Genomic DNA, 19,525 nt, shown 5'->3' on the forward strand with positions numbered 1-19,525 from the left:
GCTGCATCCAAAATAGTTCTATTTTTCCTTTCAACAACTCCATTTTGTTGTGGTGTCTGAGGTGCTGATAACTGTCTTTTGATTCCATTTACTTCATAGAATGTATTAAAATCTTTAGATGTGAATTCTCCTCCTTGATCTGATCTTAAACATTTAATTTTCTTATCGGTTTTATTTTCAACCATTGCTTTGAATAGCTTGAACTTCCCAAGTGCTTCTGATTTTTCTCTGAGAAAAGTAACCCAACACATTCTAGAATAATCATCAATAATTAGCATGAAATATCTATCACCTTGTAAGCTTTTAGTTCTAGTTGGACCACATAAATCAGTGTGAATTAAATCAAGGGCATTATTGGATTTTTCTGGAATACTTTTGAAACTAGCTCTGACCTGTTTTTCAAATTGACATTCCTTGCAAATTGTATTCTGAGGTTTCACAATTTTAGGTAGATCTCTAACTGCCTTAGAAGTACTGATTTTTACCATGCAATCAAAATTTACATGACATAGTCTTTTATGCCATAGCCAACTTTCATCTATATGTGCAATTAAGCATGCCTTTTCACTGTTATTCAAATGAAAGATATTACCTCTACTCTGATTACCGGTTGCAATTTCCAAACCAGTTCTATTCATGATTTTGCATTTTCCATTTTTAAATTGTAACTGAAAACCTTTCTCAACTAATTGACCAACACTTAAAATACTATGTTTTGATCCTTCAACATAGTAGACATTGTCAGTGTTATGTTTACCATCAAGAGATATTGAACCCTTACCTTTGATTGAACAGGCTTTGTCATCTCTAAATCTTACTAAACCTCCATTGTATTCTTAAAAGTTCAAGAATTTACCTTTGTCTCCAGTCATGTGATGTGAGCATCCTGAGTCAATAATCCATTCATCCTTTGATTCAACTTTAGCTGCTAGGGCTTGTTCTACCGGTTGAGCAATAAGTACCGGTTGATCTTCTGTTATAGCAACAAAGACCCATCTGTTGTCTGTTGGATCCTCATCAGAATCATCAGTCACACCTTCATCAGTAATGTAACAAGATTTATCTTTGTTTTTCTTAAATCTGTATCTCTGATATTCAGGATTAGGTTTGTATGTCCTTCTAGCTTCTTCTCTTAGTCTAGCATGTCTATTAGGGCATCTTGAAGCCATATGACCAATCTTATTGCAATTGAAACATTTAAAGGGTGCCTTACCTTCATACTTACTTCCAATTGGACCTTTTGGCATTTTTCTTGCAAATAGTGCTTCAAGTTCTTCAAGCTCTTCATTCTCCTTCCTGGTTTCTTCAAGTTCTCTTGCATAAAAGGCTCTCCAGTCTAATTTGTCAAAGGATGGAGAAGATGATGTTGATGCTTTGAAGGCCAAATCAGTTTTTATAGTAGTAACAGGACCAAATTCCTCAATTTCAAAAGCTGAAAGTTTTCCAATCAATGTATCCCTAGTTACTGATGTATTAGACATTATTCTCAACTCATTTATAGCAGTAACCTTCATTTTATACGCCGGTGGCAAACCTCTTAAGATTTTTGAAACAATCTCATCTTCACTCAAGGTTCCTCGACAACATTTGATACCCAAAACAATTTCATTTACTCTTTCCATAAAAGCAGAATTCCTTTCATCTTCTTCCATTTTCAGATGTTCATACCTGACTTGGAAGCTTTCAAGTTTTGCAATTTTGACTGTGGAATCCCCTTCATTCAGTGTTTCCAAATGATCCCAGATAGCTTTTTCAGTGGACCTATCTGATAAGCCCATGATTTGTTGATCTGATAATGCACTCAAAAGTGCTTCTCTTGCTTTGCAATCATTTTCTTCATCTTTAGCTAAAGTAATGGGAGCAGTTTGACCAGCTACAGCAGTAGTATAACCATTCTTAGTAACTTCCCAAACGTGTCTCCATTCTGATTTTCCATATCCTATAGTTGGTTCCATCAAGTTTAGGACTATCCTTTCTGAAATAATTAGTAAACATTGGATCTCCTCAAGTTGTTTAAACTTCTACAAAAAGAGGACTAGGCTCTGATACCAATTGTAGGTCCCAGAGACAACTGAGAGGGGGAGGGGGTGAATCAGTTGTCAAATAAATTCAAACCAAAAACTTATTAACCAACTTAATGCTTAATACCGGTAAATCAGTTAAGTATGCTGGTAGACACTGTTAACAGAAAATTGTTGTACCGGTAAGAATTAATGCATGAAACATAAGCACAAAATCATCCACAACACATGACACCAATATTTGTACGTGGAAATCCTGTAAGGGGAAAAACCACGGTGGGAAACCTTACCCACAATCAGATGATACTACTGCAGATAGTAAGTGTACAAAGAGGGGTCTGCACATGCAGAAAGGCCAATAGCCTAGAGCTCACTGCTCAATCACAAATGGGAGTCACACTGACTACAGTTGGATGGTTAAATCCAATGAGAATGTACTGCACAAAATAGCATCTTCATATGCTGGATTCAGTACCGGTATAATGCTGATATGCTTCTACAAAAACCTAACTTCACTTTCAAATGATGTCTTCGTGTATATCCCTGCTTGATCTCACATATACCCTTCCTTAAATCTTTTTCGCATTCCACACTTGATCTTACAAATAAGATCTTACATTTATACCATACCCTAAGACCAATTTTAGTAGGTCGGCTCTACAAGATATTATAATAAAAACATTTTATAAACAATACAATATCCGATGCAATAATCGATTGAAAATGTCGGCTTAATGCATTTACAACAATAATAAATCATCTCCATAGCGTGCCATGCTAATCTGGAAAAGATAAACCTGCTGGTGTAACCCTAGATAACCTGAACCTATTTGCCGGTAAAAGCAAATATGCAAATAAGAATATACCAATGATTATTAATTCAAAATAAAGTGTCCACATGATGTCTTCGACATTACCAAGTGTCTTCCATGTCATTGCAGGTACCGGTGAACATTATATCCTGCCGGTTAACCATATACCGGTAACTGTTTGCATAGTTTACTGTTTGCCGGTGAATGTTGCTGGATCTCCAAAGTAGGTGTATTTAGTAGGTGTTGACATCAATGACAAAACCATACCAAAATACCAACATGCAAGTAGGGGGGGATTTAATGATTTAAATAAATATTTTATTTAATTTATTTAAAAAAAGAAAGGGGATTAAATGAAATAAATAAGATTTATTCATTTAATTGATTGTGAATTTAGTTTAATGAATTAATTAAAATAAATTGAATTATTTATTTAATTAATAGGAGAATGTTTGAAGATGAATTAATTAAATGTTAACTTCATTAATTGATGGCTAATAGGTTTTTAATCAAATAAATATCAAATATTCATTTAATTAAATTGGACAGATTTATGTGACTATATTTGCCCATCTTTGAGACGGTGCGGTTTATCGCGTCGTTTCAAAGAAAGAAAAATAGGTGTGAGAAAATATGCCCCATAAAATGTTAATTTAATGGGTGGTATGCCCCCTCGAGAGATGGGCCGAAAAGTTCAAAAAATCGGGCGATCTCTCGAAAAAGAATGAAAATTGGCAGGGAGATAGAAGAGAAGAATTTAGCAATACTGGTGAAAAAATAGAAGAAATCAGAGATAAAATGGAGAAATGGGAGGCTCTGGAAGTTCACAGGGACCACGGTGGTGAGCGGAGTAAAATTAGGTTTACGATGGAGGGTATATATGGGGGTGAAGGGGTAAAAATAGAGTCATTTGTATTCATCTCCATAGTGACTTCAGAGCTCTGAGAGTGACCTTTTTGAAAGAGCAAGCAGCAGTCAGGATGTCGATACCGATAGCAGATTATCGGCTAGAGTGAGTTCATCGATTCTAGCGGCCAAATGACTATGGACCAACAGTATGTGAATTTGAAATTTTGCTTTTCATGCATTTTTTATATGTTTTTGGCCTTGTTCAAGTTGAGTCAAAACAATAGAGCTAAAACTATGTTTTGGCACTGTTGTTAATTTATCGAGCGCTATTGTGCTGCTATAGCGCTTTTGCTTGTTTAGCGAATGTGCATAGTTGTTTTAGTGCTTTTGTGTGTTTAGCGCTATTGAGTCCTACTTGTAGCACTATGGTTGTGATATGACACTTTTGCATAGTTTTTCTAGCGTTATTGTGTGTTTAGCGCTAATGTGTAATTGGTTTAGCGCGATTGTCATCATAGTAGCGCTATTGTTGGCAGAGTAGCGCTATTGTGAGGAAAATAGATGCCCCAACATTTAGAAAGAGAATCTTCTGATGCCAATGATGGATGGATGGAGAGGTGAGTTGTTTTGAACCATAGCAGCCTGTTGAGACTTAGGTCATTAGGATAAATGCCTATTGTAGTCTAGGTGTGACATGATTGCTTACCTGTTGAGACTCGAAGATACTTGATTAAAGTATCTGTTGATGGTCTAGGTTGAAACTTAAGAAAGTTTGAAACAAAATAATCGATGATGATGGTTTATGTGTGTCTGTAGGAGGAGCTTCATGTCTTATAGATGTGGGAGAGGCATCCAGCCACACAAGTGTTGCTAGATCAATTGACAGAAGCTGAGGTTGATTGCATTGCAGTGACAGGCCTATACGATGTGATGTATATGCCCGTGATTAGGACAAATTACGGTTTGATGATAGCATTAGCAGAGCGGTGGCACAGTGAGATGTGTACGTTTCACCTAGCACAGGGGGAGATGACTGTGACATTGGAGGATGTATGGCGTATCCTACACATTCCCATTCGAGGAGAGTTAGTGACATATGACCGAGCCTGGGGGACAGCAACAGTGCAGTGATTTTTTGATGAGGATATGTTTATTCATGATGGCTCGATAGCATGGGAGGATATAGCCACCTTATATGAGCCACTACCTGCTATTTTATCAGGTATTGTTGGGGGCTTTCTATGCCCAGATCGACGATCTCATAGACTAGTCGTGCGTTAGGGCCAGGTGATAGAGCAGATGATGACTGAGGAGACCCACTTTGCATGGGGACCGTGCATTCTATCACACTTATATGAGGAGCTACATGAGGTAGTATATCGAGAGGTGAGCTCACTAGGAGTGGGGATCACTCTGCTACATATCTGGGCATGGGAGCACTTACCTGTGACTCGACCAGTAAGTCTGAGATTTAGGGCAATGGATCAGCCCTATGTATATATGTATGGCGGTATGATAAGTCAGCCCCACCTGGGGAAGTTAGAGTGGTGGCGGTGGGTGCTTGACGATTTGGATACAATGATCTGGAGGCCGTATATTAAGTGTGATCCCTAGGAGGATGATGCAGAGGCCTTGTCGTACGTATTTATGACACGGTACTTGATTGGTAGGACAACCTACAATGCAGAGAGACAGGTACCTGGTAGAGTGTTGAGATAGTTTGGACGGAGGTAGGGGTTGCCGAGTGGGTCTGGAGAGTATGCACGAGTGGTACGAGAGAGGTTCCTATGGGGGCCAGTGTTACCCTATGATCAGGCTTTAGCAGAGTTTCAGACTTTACAAGCTAGACCATGGCAGATGAGGTCGGGGGTGGTAGATGCAGGTGTTACTGATGAGTACACACAGTATATTGTGGCACATCCATTTCCATGCATATCATATCTAGCAAAGATGATTCCATCCTTTGAGGAGGAGAGGAGGTTGCAGAGTGGTAGTAGGAGGACGAGGGAGAGGTGATGGAGGAGGAGGGGATGGAGGAGGAGGTGATGGAGGAGGAGGAGGTGGGGGTGGTGGATTTGGAGGGGGTGGGGGATTTGGAGGTGGAGGTGGTGCAACATCTAGTCAGAGTGGCATTTGAGAGAGAATTTATGTATTTTATTATATTGTCATTTTGGACTGTGTCTTGGATGGCTCTTGGTAGCCGATATTTTTGAATTCATTGTATTCTGATACATGTATGTTTTTGAGATATGATATGATATATGAGGAGATCACATATGTTGTGATGATATGCATGTTGATGATATGTATGGATTTATGTAGGATGATGATGTATGATTTATGCTTAGATGGATACTTGTACTTTCTATATGTAGGTGTTGATGAAATGATTCCTATATGCATGTTATGTTTGATTTATATGATGTCTATATGAATGTTTTATGAATGTGATGCTAATATGTGGATGCAGGTTTATATATGCATGATTTGTTGGTGAAATGCTTTATGTATGTAATGTCATGATGATTATGTATGCATAATGAAATGATGCTAATGATGATATAGATAGTACTTTGTATTTTATGTCAATGAGGATGATATGGAGTGATGGTTGATTATTTTGAATGAATGATTTGTGTAAATGCATTTAGATGGTTAAAATGAATGCAATATGGATAGACAAATGCAAAGTACAAATGTCTATGTGATGGTATTTAAATGAATAAGAATATACTAGATGGATAGATGAATGTACTTAACTAATGGATAGATAAATAAATGTATGCAACTAAGGAAATCTAAACAAATGCATGGTAATCAAATGTAAATGATGATGAATGATGAGTTTGAATGATACTAAATGAATACATAGTAATGGTTAATAATGATAATATGTAATAATGAGAAATTTATGCAAATGAATCTAAATGTCATGATTTTACAATGATGAAATGATACTAATGCAAGTAAATGATAATGAACTATATGTATTCAAATGCAACTAAATGATATTAAATGGCCTGTAATGAACATCTAAAAAATGAAGTTAATAAACCTATATGCACGTACATGATAATGAACTTAGGTTTATTTGAATGCAACTAAATGTAATGAAATGATGATGTGTTCATGATAGATGAATGCAAGGTTGTTTAGAATTTGCATGATGCAATAATGATGTATTAGAGAACTCTGTCGTGATTGTATCCAAGACTAGTTATTTTTTCAAATAACTTCTCATATTTAAAAACTTGTTCATACTTTCATACAAAACCATGAATATGAATAATGCATGATCAAATGGATGGGTGATAAGCAATGAAATGCAATATAAATAGATAAGATGAAATGACGATCCATAGTGCTTTATTTTCATCATTGAGCAAGGGTAGTATCAATCTTGGAAGAGGAAGTAGAAATCAAGGATGGAGCATTGTACATGCAAACAAACACCATAATTAAAGAATAAAGAATATGGACACTCCATAATGGTTCATTCTCATATGGTTGAGGTATACACTGTAGTCAGCAAGCCATAGTGATTCGTGACTGTATTTTGCGTAAGATCACGTAGCTTAGTGAACTTCCCACGTAGACACCATTAGTGCATGCCCCAGAACTTCATTGGAATAATTCGCAGAAGATACACAAACAAAAATGATACTTAGGAACCATCCCGACTACTCTAATCACTTGTGGATATCTCAGAGTAGCGTAGGAACCTGATATAAATGAATAAATAACTAACAAACCGACCAAGTACTTGATAGCTTTAAGCAAAATTTTCTTGTCAAAGAAAAATGTTAGCATGTCTTTATTTTGGTAAGGAAGGATGCATTCGTGTTAAGACAGTTGTGTGTTGGTGTTGAGCGTTTTGTTGGTATGATAAGTGGTCATCGTTTGAGTATTTCACAATGTTTGTTTGGTATCTGCATGGATGCGTATATACAAAGTGTTGCCATGTTTTTTTTTAATTGATTTTTGATGTTTTCCAATGTTTTTCAATTTTATGAGTGTTTTTGAATGTTTTTGGTATTTTGTGAGACATGTTTTGAATGTTTTTGGTATTTTTGAGAGAGAGTTTTAAAGGAATAACCCAATGAATCACAAGTAATGCAGATTCAACTTCCATCAATAGGTTAAGGGCATTGCCCCCAGTTTAGACATGACTATGAAAAAGCGGGATGCAAGATGCATGAAGTATTATCCTTGACTGCAGATCAATAACAAGCCATGGTTTTGACTGATGGATGTGTGGATGCAATGAATGTGATTGCAACAAGTCTGAAAGACAATGGAGCCATAGCCTTTACGAGTAGCACTTTTTTGCCAGGTTTTCACCATTGCACTTACCCAAGATGCCACCGGAGTGGTTGTTCATCGTTTGGATGCATGATTTTTCTTTACTATTTTGAATTTTTTTTATATTCATTTATTTGAATGTTTTTGGTGTTTTTTTGATATGTATGGGAGCTTGATGCTTTGTATAGCTTATGTTTAAAACCATTTGAGGTGCATGTTGTTGATTGGATCTGCTAGCGGTTCTCCTTCTGAAGTAGCCAACTGATATGCCCCGAACACAAATACAACAGTGATAACATATGGACCCAACCAATTTGATTCAAACTTTCCCTGATGTTCTCTATTTGATTGGTTACAAGGATTCTCTCTGAGAACAAGATCACCTACCTCAAATGCACGAGGTCTAACTCGATGATTATAGCTCCTGCTCATTCACTGTTGATAGGCTTTGAGGTGGTTGTATACAGCTTGTCGTTTCTCATCAAGTAGTTCTCAATCTTGGAGACGTGAGACTCTGTATGTGTCATCATCTATGAGATTATGCAAGGAAACCCATAGAGATGGTATCTCGACCTTAATAGGAAGGATGGCTTCTATGCCATAAACTAGTGAGTAGGGAGTTTTTCCTGTAGGGGTTCGAATGCTAGTTCGATACACCCATAGTGCTGGATTTAATTGAACATGCCAATCACAACCAACATCATTGACTGTCTTTTTGGGGATTCTCAATATGTTCTTGTTCGATGCTTTGGCCTGACCATTGCCTTGTGGGTAATAGGGCATTGAAAAGTGGTGTTGGATATGAAACTTCTCACAAAGCTCACGAACATCCTGATTTTTGAAAGGAAGCCCATTATCTGTGATGATGCACATGGGTACACCATACTGGCAGATGATGTAATTAAGGATGAATGAGGTGATCTGCTTGCCTGTGACTTGGGTAAGTGGAACAACTTCGATCCACTTTGTGAAATATTCAGTAGTGGTAATAATAAATTTGTGGCCGTTGGATGAAGACGGATGGATTTTACCCACAAGGTCAAGTCCCCATTGACAAAAGGGCCATGGTGTTGTGATTGGTTGCAATTCCTATGCTGGTACATGTATCAAGTCTCCACAAACTTGGCATTTCTTGCATTTTCTAACAAAATAGTAGGAGTCTTTTTCCATGGACGGCCAATAGTATCCAATGCGTATGATATTCTTTGCTAGTGAAGGACCGCTTGCATGAGTTCCAAAAATTCCTTCATGTACCTCTTCCAAGGCCTTTGTTATCTCATCTTGTTCTAGACATCGAAGGAGAGTACCATCAAGACTACGTCAGTATAGGGTTTCATCAATGATGATATATCAAGCGGTTTGGCAAATGAAGGTTTTACGTTGGTTATTCGATTGGTTAGGAGGAAGTGTATGATCGCGTAGGTAGGTGTAGAACTCACCATACCATAGGAATTCAGAACTGATAAGGTGACATATCATCTCAGATTCGGGGATATCATAAGAGGGAATCCAAATTTGTTCTACCAAGAACTCATAGAGTGTTGAATTCTATGGAAGATCAAGGAGAGATACAATGGTAGCCATAGCGTCAGCAGCTTGATTCTGATTTGTAGGTATCTACTCAAAGGTGATAGTAGTAAATGATGCTTTTAATTTGTCCACCATTTTTTTGTATGACATGAGTTTATCATCCTTGGTCTGATATTCATTGGTTACTTGTCAGATGACCAGTTGGGAGTCGCCATATACCTATAGCTCTTTTAATTTCCATTGTATGGCTAGTCGGAGTCCTATGATCAAGGCCTCATATTCTACTATGTTGTTTGTGCATGGAAAAGTTAGCCTATAAGACTTTGGGATGTTGTCACCTTGAGGTATGATAAATAGAATGCCTCCCTCCAAGTCATTCCTAGTGTATGAACCATCAAAGTATAGTTTCCATGGTGGTGCTGCGGTGATCATGAATATCTCTTCATTTGGAAAATTGGAAATGAGAGGATGATCGCATATGAGAGGTGCATCGGCCAACTAATCTACAATAACTTGACCCTTGATAGCCTTACGGTCCACATACTCGATGTCAAATTCACTTAGAATCATCACCCATTTGGCCAAGCGACCTATCAATGCTTCTTTGCTAAGTAAGTACTTTAGTGGATCAATCTTTGATATGAGTTGTAATTTATGTGTTAACAAGTAGTGCCTCAGTCTAGTGGCTTCCAAGATTACTGCTAGGCAAGCTCGCTCAATAGGTGTGTAATTGAGTTCATAGCCGACTAGTGTGCGAGAGATGTAGTAAACAACACACTCTTTCCCTTCTGCATTATGTTGAGCCAATAGCACTCCTAATGTTGTATTTGTTGCTAAAATATAAAGTAATAGAGGTTTACTCGGATCCGATGGGATCAACAATGGTGTATTCATGAGATAGTCTTTAAGCATCTGGAATGCTTGTTGGCATCTGGTATCCCATGGAAAGCGGATGTTTTTGTGTAACAGGTGTGTAAAGGGGTGACACTTATCTGCTAGTTGTGCAATGAATCTTCGAATGGATTGTAGCCACCCTTGTAATGTCCTTAGTTGACTGATGTTCTTTGGAGGTGGCATGTCCATGATTGCTTTGACCTTTGTAGGATCAACCTCGATGCCTTTGTTTGAGACAATGTATCCTAGAAGCTTCCCTGAGGTTACTCCAAAGACACATTTCTTTGGGTTGAGTCGAACATGGTATTGTTCCAATCTGTCAAAGATTTGCTCTAATATTTATAGATGACCTTCTCTTGTTAACGATTTTGCCAATAAGTCATCAACATAATCTTCCATTATGGTATGCATCAGATCATGAAAGATGGTGGTCATTTCTCTTTGATAGGTTGCCCCTACATTCTTTAGACCAAAAGGCATTACATTCCAATAGTATTTTCCCCATGGACATGTGAAGGCTATCTTATGTTGATCCTCTAGTGTGATCTTTATCTGGTTGTACCCTGAAAAGCCATCCATGAGAGAAATCATGGCATGTCCTATTGTTAGGTCTACAATCATGTCAATGTTTGGTAGGGGGAAGTCATCTTTAGGAAATGTCTTGTTCAGATCTCTAAAGTCTGTACAAATACGAATGCCCCCATTTGGTTTTTTGACATGCACAATATTGGATATCCAATCTGCATAATCAATTGGTCGAATAAAACCAACATCTAGGAGTTTCTTAAGTTCTACTTTGATGAGCACAACTATCTGAGGGTGCATCTTGTGAAGCTTCTATTTGACAAGTTTGGCTCCTTTTGCTACGGTGAGGTGATGCATGACCAAATCAGGATCGAGACCAGACATGTCTGCATATGACCATGCAAAGTTGATCTGACGCTTCTAGAAGAACTCTACAAACTTAGGTTGTTCCTCTGGAGTCAAAAGAAATGCTAGATGTATGTGGTGAGGAGTTTTAGGAGTCCCCACATTGAATTCTTTTGTTTCCTCAATAAAGATTGTTGATCATTCTTGTTTTGTACTAGAATAGAGGATGTCAAACCTTTCATCCTTAGGTGCCTCAAAGAGGTTTTCACCGTTGGATTCGCTCTTTCTTTTTACTTTTATGGGATCAAACAGTGCCACTGTATGGTTTTCACTGGAAGATCCATGTTTTATTGTTATATTTTTGCAGCTGAAAGGTTTGGCATCTGCCCCAAAGTAGGTTGTGCTATTAAGTTCAGTGCCGAACCCAGCTTTGTGATCCCCGCTTGGTATGTTATCCCGTAATTCCAAAAAGTCAATGATCGCCTCATCATTTTGGAAGTGGTAAAGACATGGGGGATTAGATTGGTTCCATTCGATGAGTTTAGGATGTTTAATAGGAATTACCTCAATGATCAGGTTAAGTTCATAAGATGTGTCAGTAAGGGTTAAGACGTTATGGTGAAGGTCGTTGATGGTACTTTAGCCTCAGTGGGGTAGTTGGTATGGTGCTTGGTGCTATTGATATAATCAAAGGTGACCTCTTTATGTTTGTAGTAGGCTGATATAGAGGTTTGTTGGGTTTCCCTTTGAATCTGAGCTTAGGAAGGATCTCCTTTTGAAAGCCTAATCCCATGTTATCTTTGGGCTTTAATTTCGACTGCAGCGGCTCATGTCGTCCTTGCTTGCAAGGTCCCAAAGCACTCTAACCATCATAACCCATTCTTTGCATAATGAGAAGGCCTTTTCCATATTGATCTATGGGAAGCTTAGCTTGTGGGATGTTCATGGTGATAGGATCTTTATAGATCCATTCTGCTAAGTCCTCATCTCTGGTCTCTTCTTCTTGACTCTTTCCAAGGATAAAAGGTGTCAAAGTGCATGTTGGTTTGACTAGTGGTGTTTGAAGTAATCGTTGAGGTTTACCATGAGTTCTAGGAGAAGTGGGAATTTGTCCAACACAAAAGAGCTAGCTAAGATTGTATTCCCCAGGACCTTCCTCTACCATTTTCATCTTGAGCTTCTCTTGCTTGCGTATAGTGGTGTTTGAACTGGAAAGAGAGGCTGGGCTAACGTATGAGGTGGATGAGATGGCTTCTCTATTGTTGGGAATGGTAATCTCTGGTTGATGATTTATATTGTGACAATATGCAAGAGGATTTGTGTCACCTAGGATTGTAATTTCTACACCATTATAAGGAAACTTTAGATATTGGTGGTAGGTGGATGGAACAACTTTCATGGCATGTATCCAAGGTCTTCCTAACAACAAATTATACGACAGAGGAAGGTCCAGAACTTGACATATGATGTGCTTCACTACTGGGCCCACTTGGATTGGTAACACAACTTCTCCTTTGGATGAATGCTCTGCATCATCATAGGCTTTTATAGTTATCTTTTTGCGGGGATCCACTAATTCAGTTGCATATCCTAATATTGTGACCAATTTTAGTGTATAGATATTTAGGCCTGCTCCATTGTCGATCAAGACTCACTTGATCCTGTGTTGGTTGATAAATCCTTCAATATGGAGTGAGGCGTTATGAGGTTGCTAGAAGGATGTATTGTCACTTTTTGAGAAAGTGAGACATGGTGATGACATTAGATTTCCAACCATAGCTTGGAATTGATCTGTATTTAGATTTGCAGGGACTGATGCCTCTTGGAGAGCCTGATCCAAGATTGTTTTATGAGATGGGGATAGGCACAAAATCTCTAAAATGGAGATAAGTGCGGGCATCTTATCTAACTGTTCCACAAGGTTATACTGCTTTGGGATGGAGGGGGTGCCTTGTGGAGTTGCTTTAATGGTGATCTTGCTGCGACATGTAACAACATTGCAGGTAGAGCTAGGATTTTTTATGGTAATGGTTGTAATTTGTTCATTGGCATCATATAGGTGATTCATAGTGTAATTATAGGGGGCTCGCGTATAATCAGTTGTATTTGTGTTTCACCCTGAAGTGGAAGGACCCCTTTGATCTTGTGATGGAAGTGGATTATTAAACATAAGATGATCATTATTTATAGTTTTTGGATCGTGTCCTTCAATTTCAATCTCGCCTCGGTCAATAAGATCCTGAACAAGATCTTTCAATCTATGACAATTGCTTGTTTTATGCCCTTTCCCTTGATGGAATTCATAATGTTCATTGTCCCTCCACCATGAAGGTTTGACCTGAGGTTCGTAATTTGATGTCTTTGGTAAGGTCACCAGATTTGAAGAAACCAACTAACATAACACTATTTCAATAGGTTCCCCTAAGGGAGTGTATGTTCATTTTGGTTTATAATTTTACTGGCATTGTCTTGGTTCCTCTTGAGGTACATTGCATCTTTGATTTGGGGGAGCAACCGTGTTATTCTTAGGTGGGGGGTTTTGCCTTGCAAATCAGACCACAGCTTGTGCACTTTTGATAGTCCTTGCATCTACAACCTCGTCATTGATGATGTTTTTGTTTTTATTCCAGAAGTTAGGTTTATCACTATTGAAGCACGGGTGAGGGTCGTCCTTTGGTTCATTGTATATCTTGATAAGCCCCTTTTTGATGAGGGCCCATTCACATTTTAAACCCTTGGTGATCATGTCAATAAAGGACTCTGTGCCTTTCATGTCTAGGTGGAATTCCATTTCTTTGTTCAAGTTGGAAATAAATATTTCCACTAGTTCTTGTTCAGGTAACTGAAGAGAACGTCTGCTAGACATTTGACACCATCATTGCAGGAAAACTGAAAATAACTCTCTTGGTTTTTGCTTACTGTTACACAAATCATCCATGGTGATGTCACAGTCAATGTTATGTGAGTAATGTGCAAGGAATTTCTAGACCAGTTCTTCAAATCTCCTAATATTGCCTGGTAGTCAGGAAAAGCATGATGTGGTTGTCCCTCCCAAACTTTGGGGAAAAAGTCGCATCAGGTATGTGTCATCATATGCCACTTCTAAGCAAGTTGAATGAAACTCTCTAACATGATCGCAAGGGTCTCCTTTTCCTTGATACTTTTCAAACTTAGGTGTTTCAAACCCTCGTGGAAAAGGTGGCATATGTAGGTTCCTATCAAAGGGATAGGGACAAATATAATTAAGTGAAAACTAGTTTGTTTTCACACCACTATGGAGTTGTTGGGAGAGATTCTTGACTTGTTGCCACAACATGTCAATGTCATTTGGAGGAGGAGGAGGTGGGGGATTTTCTTGATTAAGGTTGTATCTGATGTGATCTCGACCTCTTCCATCCTCATTACGACTTTGGTGTTCTGATGCTTGCCTTAGTTGTACAGTATCAAAATCAGAGGGTAGTTTGGCTCCCTCTTGGGCAAGTCTTAAAAAGTGAGCATCAACATTGTTCCTGAGGATTTCGTCAAAAAGTCGATTGAAGAGAGGGTTGTGTTGCACCCTTTCTATTGCTGCAGGAGTAGGAGTACTTGGATTTTCATCATTTGTGTTTCCTCCAAGGGCTTCTTGGAATTCATTGAGATTTTCCTCCTCTTCCTCTTCAATTTCTTGTTGTCTAGACCTTGATCTGGTTTGAGCCATTTTGTTTACAAGTTTTTGCTGAAGTTTGGTGAAAATGATGATGAGTTGGTGATGGAACGAGAGATATATGTTTGGTGAAGTGTTTTGCATATGGATCTCTAACACTAAAGGTATATGTTACCAAAGTCCTATGAATTTCTTGTTGTGTTTGTTGACAACATTTGATATGACAATGTTTAGAGAGGCCTGAGATGTGTTACAAACCCAACTACCTAGTAATGAGAGGATGCACTCATAGACTAGTTTTAACCTGCATAGAAATGTCTCTTAGGATGAGTTTACCCTAGATGTAGAGACACTCTAAAAAGTGATGTGTTGTGTTTGATTCAAGCAATATCTAAGAAGAACTTAGGACAAGATCTCTTTATGTTTTGAGAGTTGGAACAGATTAATGATGTGTGTGAATGTGAAAATGGATGAAATGTTAACTTCAATAGAAACTCCGTGTTAAAAAAGGAACAAACTCTTCCTCTTCTCTTTCAGGGGTTGGTGGTTCTTCCCTAGCTGAGTTATATGTGATGCAAATGTCTGGAAAGAAGGCAGGATTTTTTTTGCCTCCCTTGTTTTTATGATAACTCAAAGCTCTATATTGAGTAAAAGCTCTATGATTTTAAGACTCTTGATCAAACTCGTAGGATTTTCTTTGAAGATATAGAGGCATGTGACGTAAGAAGGTTCTATGTGAGACAAAGATTTGTCTATTAAGATAGAAGAATTTCCTTCTTTTGATGAAAGCCTTTGAGCTCAATGGTCTTTTCTTCAAATTGATATGTTGATGAAGATTCTTCTTTCTCAAAATGTGAAGAATGGTCATATAGTTTGATACTTGTTGTTGCACTTTGTTTTTTATCTTTGTTGGTAAATTAAAAATGTTTGTGTTGGATAAATACTTGTTTTGGAATTGATTTTTTATTTTTATTTGACATAAAACAACGCAAGCACACAAACACAAGAATGTTGCCTCAAAAGGCACAAATAAGTGTGGGTCTAAATCAACCCAATCTTTGGACTTTTTGACCCCTTTTCCAAATATTTTTGAGTATGTTTTTACAAAAAGCCCGAAGTAAGCTCAGTTTATCACTGGTCTTGACACAAAATGAAAACACTTCAAACACACTTTATCCCTAAGGTCAAATGGCCAGTTGCGATAATTTCAGCCCACATCTTGATATTTCTTCAACTTTGGTACTACATACCTTATGAATCCTGTCGTAGACGGTAAGGATGTGATATACTAAGTCTTGCATGAGTATAACAAATAGATGATCCCTATGATGGGGGAGTCACCAGTTTATCAATCTACAAGTAGCCTTTCAAAAAGCTATGTTTCTACTCAAGGAAATATGTATGTTGAGTATCTTGGGAGCAAAACCTTCTATGCTCTTGCACTGAACTTCTCACAAATATCCTCAATCAATAGAATGGGTGGGCTACTACATAAAGGTGCTTAGTAATTTTTGATGTCTTTGGACATAAGTTCATTCTGCAGTGACTCACTTAAGAGCCTTGTAACTTGTGGTGGGGCCCATTTGTCCTTTTGGCAAGTTACATTGTAGGAACAACTATACCCAAGGCTACAACTTTCGCTCACACCTGATTTTTGTAGTGGCTCGAAGGATTTACCACACGAGGTCATTCCCAAGAGTGATGTGTCTCTTGGCAGGCCTCTCTTAAAAATATAAACTTTGAGTGTTACTAACATTTTTCTCTTGCACCTAGGACCACGAAAGCCAAGGGAGAGGATAGTGTGTGCTAGAAGTAGGGCCACTCGACAAACTTTTTGCACAAGCGTGCCAAACACAAAAGACACTTGTTCTTTTTAACTTATCATTGTAATATGATCTAACTATTTGGAGATGCTCCAACAATCATGGTGTTCTTTTTAAGTTCAAAGGAAAAATGTTGAGTAAACTAGGAAAATAAAATCCTGGTCAACTGAATGAAAAGCACATTTTCTTGAAGTAAATCACTTAAAAAAAAAAGAAAATGTTGACAAGTTGATTGTTCTTTTTACTTGCACAAAAATTGAAGTGTTGATTGTGAATTTCCTTAAGTTTGATGCAAGAAATGAGATTTGTTTGTCTTCTTTTAAGCACCAAATATAAGTGAATCCTAACTTTGCAATTAAAGAAAATTTGTGGGATTTGAGTTTGTTGTTCTTTTTAATTTGGACAAATGAAGTTCATTTTTAAGCCCAAATAAAAGTTGTGTTTCGTTTTAAGAAACCAAAAATAAAGTGTGAAGTTCAATTTTTAAGCTAAAAAGAAGATGAATTTATTTTATCCAACTTTGAAAAACAAAGTTCAAGAAATAAACTTAACTACTTTCTACTCTAAAGTCCTTCACCCTACACAAACAATCAAACAAGTTAAAAAAATGAAATGTAGTCTAGGTAGGTTTCCACAAGCCTAACTTTTCATTTTCGGTTACAAAGTATAAATTTTACAACTCTCTGTTACAATAGCGCCACTCTGTGTAAACACAAAAGCGCTATTTAACAGGAAAGTGCTAAATAACTAACAGACATGCTAAACTAATTACAAACGCGCTAAACTTATTTCAAATGCGCTAAAAGATTCTGTCGGACAAAAATAAATTATGTCAAACAGGGAGGTCAAAAGCGTTAAAATACTGACAACAATGCTACTCTAAGTGCAAAAGTGCTAGAATACGGACAATAGAGCTATTTCCCAAATAATAGCGCTATTCTGGTGAACAAAAGTGCTAAAGCACAAACTTTCATAAGTGCTAAAGCGTGTTCAAAAATGCCAAAGTGCAACTTGTGTGGCAATTAAAATCAAGAAAACTGTTAGTAGTTTTAAAAACTTTGGTGTTGGATTTCACGTCGGGTTCACCAAATGATGCTCCACAAAATGGAAGGATTAGTAATGATAACCAAACACAAACAACAAGAAACCAATTTGTTAGTGTTAGAAATCACATGTCAAACACTATCATAAGCAAGCATATCAAGAAAGACACTACAAAACAAATAAAAAGATTAATGAATCTACAAAATGTAACTAAACATCTCCATATGCTCTCTACCATGCTGGTAGCTTCTCCTTCCTTGTTCCTCTCCTTTCCAAGTTCCAAATAAGTGTAGCTCTCAGTAGCTTTTTGCACTATGGATGCCTTATGGAGGTTCAAGATGAAAAATGATTTACTTATGCAATGCAAGTGTAAACAAAAAGCTAATATTAGATGATATGGAATGAAAATGATTTATTTTAATCCAAAATAACAATGTATTGATGATTTATGCTAAATGCTCTCTCTAAAAATGACTATAATGTAAATGCATACAAGTTTTCAGGATCTCGATTATGAAGAAATGGGCTCTATTTATAGGAAAAATGGAGCAATGGATGGTTGAGATTGAGTAATCTCAACATGGGTCAGGATTGAATGGTTTAAGATCCATGTGAGGGCTTTCAACCCAATCCCAGGATATCAAGTGTCAACATGAGAAGGGTTGAGGGGAGAGGGAATAAGCATTAAATGCTTGACATGACCTGAGGGTTAACCTGAGAGGTAAGGTTAAGGTTGAGTTGAATGGATAATTTTATTATTCAAAGAATACTACTTTTATCCAATGGATAAACTCTTGTGCAAGTGTTAGTGAGGATAACCATGGTCAAAGCAATAAATGCTTGAGGAGACACATGGGTTACATGAGGGTTGAGTTAGGGGTCAAAGTCCCTAACCATGGGTGCAAGTGGATTTAACCAGAAATGGTCATGTAAGAGCCATTAGTGGTTTACAAGACTTTAGAGGTTAGCTTGTTGAACACATCAAGCCTTAAATGCTTTTCAAAGACTTTGAAGTCTTTGAGAAGTGACTCCAAGTTGCTTAGGAATGTGACAATAATTAGGGGATAGATTAGGCTAATTAGGAAGGGGCTAGAAGAAACTAGAAGGGGATTAGGATTGCAAGTGGGTTTGGTGGGTTAGGGAAAATAGGATTTTTATTAAAATAAAATTCATTTATTTCAACAAATAGGTGCAAGTTGCATTTTTAGGAGAATGAAAGTGGGGGGGATTTAATGATTTAAATAAATGTTTTATTTAATTTATTTAAAAGAAGAAAGGGGATTAAATGCAATAAATAGAATTTATTCATTTAATTGATTGTGAATTTAGTTTAATGAATTAATTAAAATAAATTGAATAATTTATTTAATTAATAGGAGAATGTTTGAATTAAAATAAATCGAATAATTTATTTAATTAATAGGAGAATGTTTGAAGATGAATTAATTAAATGTTAACTTAATTAATTGATGGCTAATATGTTTTTAATCAAATAAATAGCAAATATTTATTTAATTAAATTGGACAGATTTATGTGACTACATAATTAAATATCTAATAATTAATTATTCTTCTTATTAATTAATTTAATATCTAAATATTTAATTATTGCTTTCAATCATTTGAATACCTAATGTTTAATGATTATTCTCCTATCCTATAGTCTCAAATATTAAATGATTTCTTAAATTATTTAATCTATTATCCAATTGTTGGCATATGTGCAGAGTATGATGA

This window comes from Cryptomeria japonica, chromosome 8 (genome assembly GCF_030272615.1).
Source record: "Cryptomeria japonica chromosome 8, Sugi_1.0, whole genome shotgun sequence".
NCBI classification, from domain to species: Eukaryota; Viridiplantae; Streptophyta; class Pinopsida; order Cupressales; family Cupressaceae; genus Cryptomeria; species Cryptomeria japonica.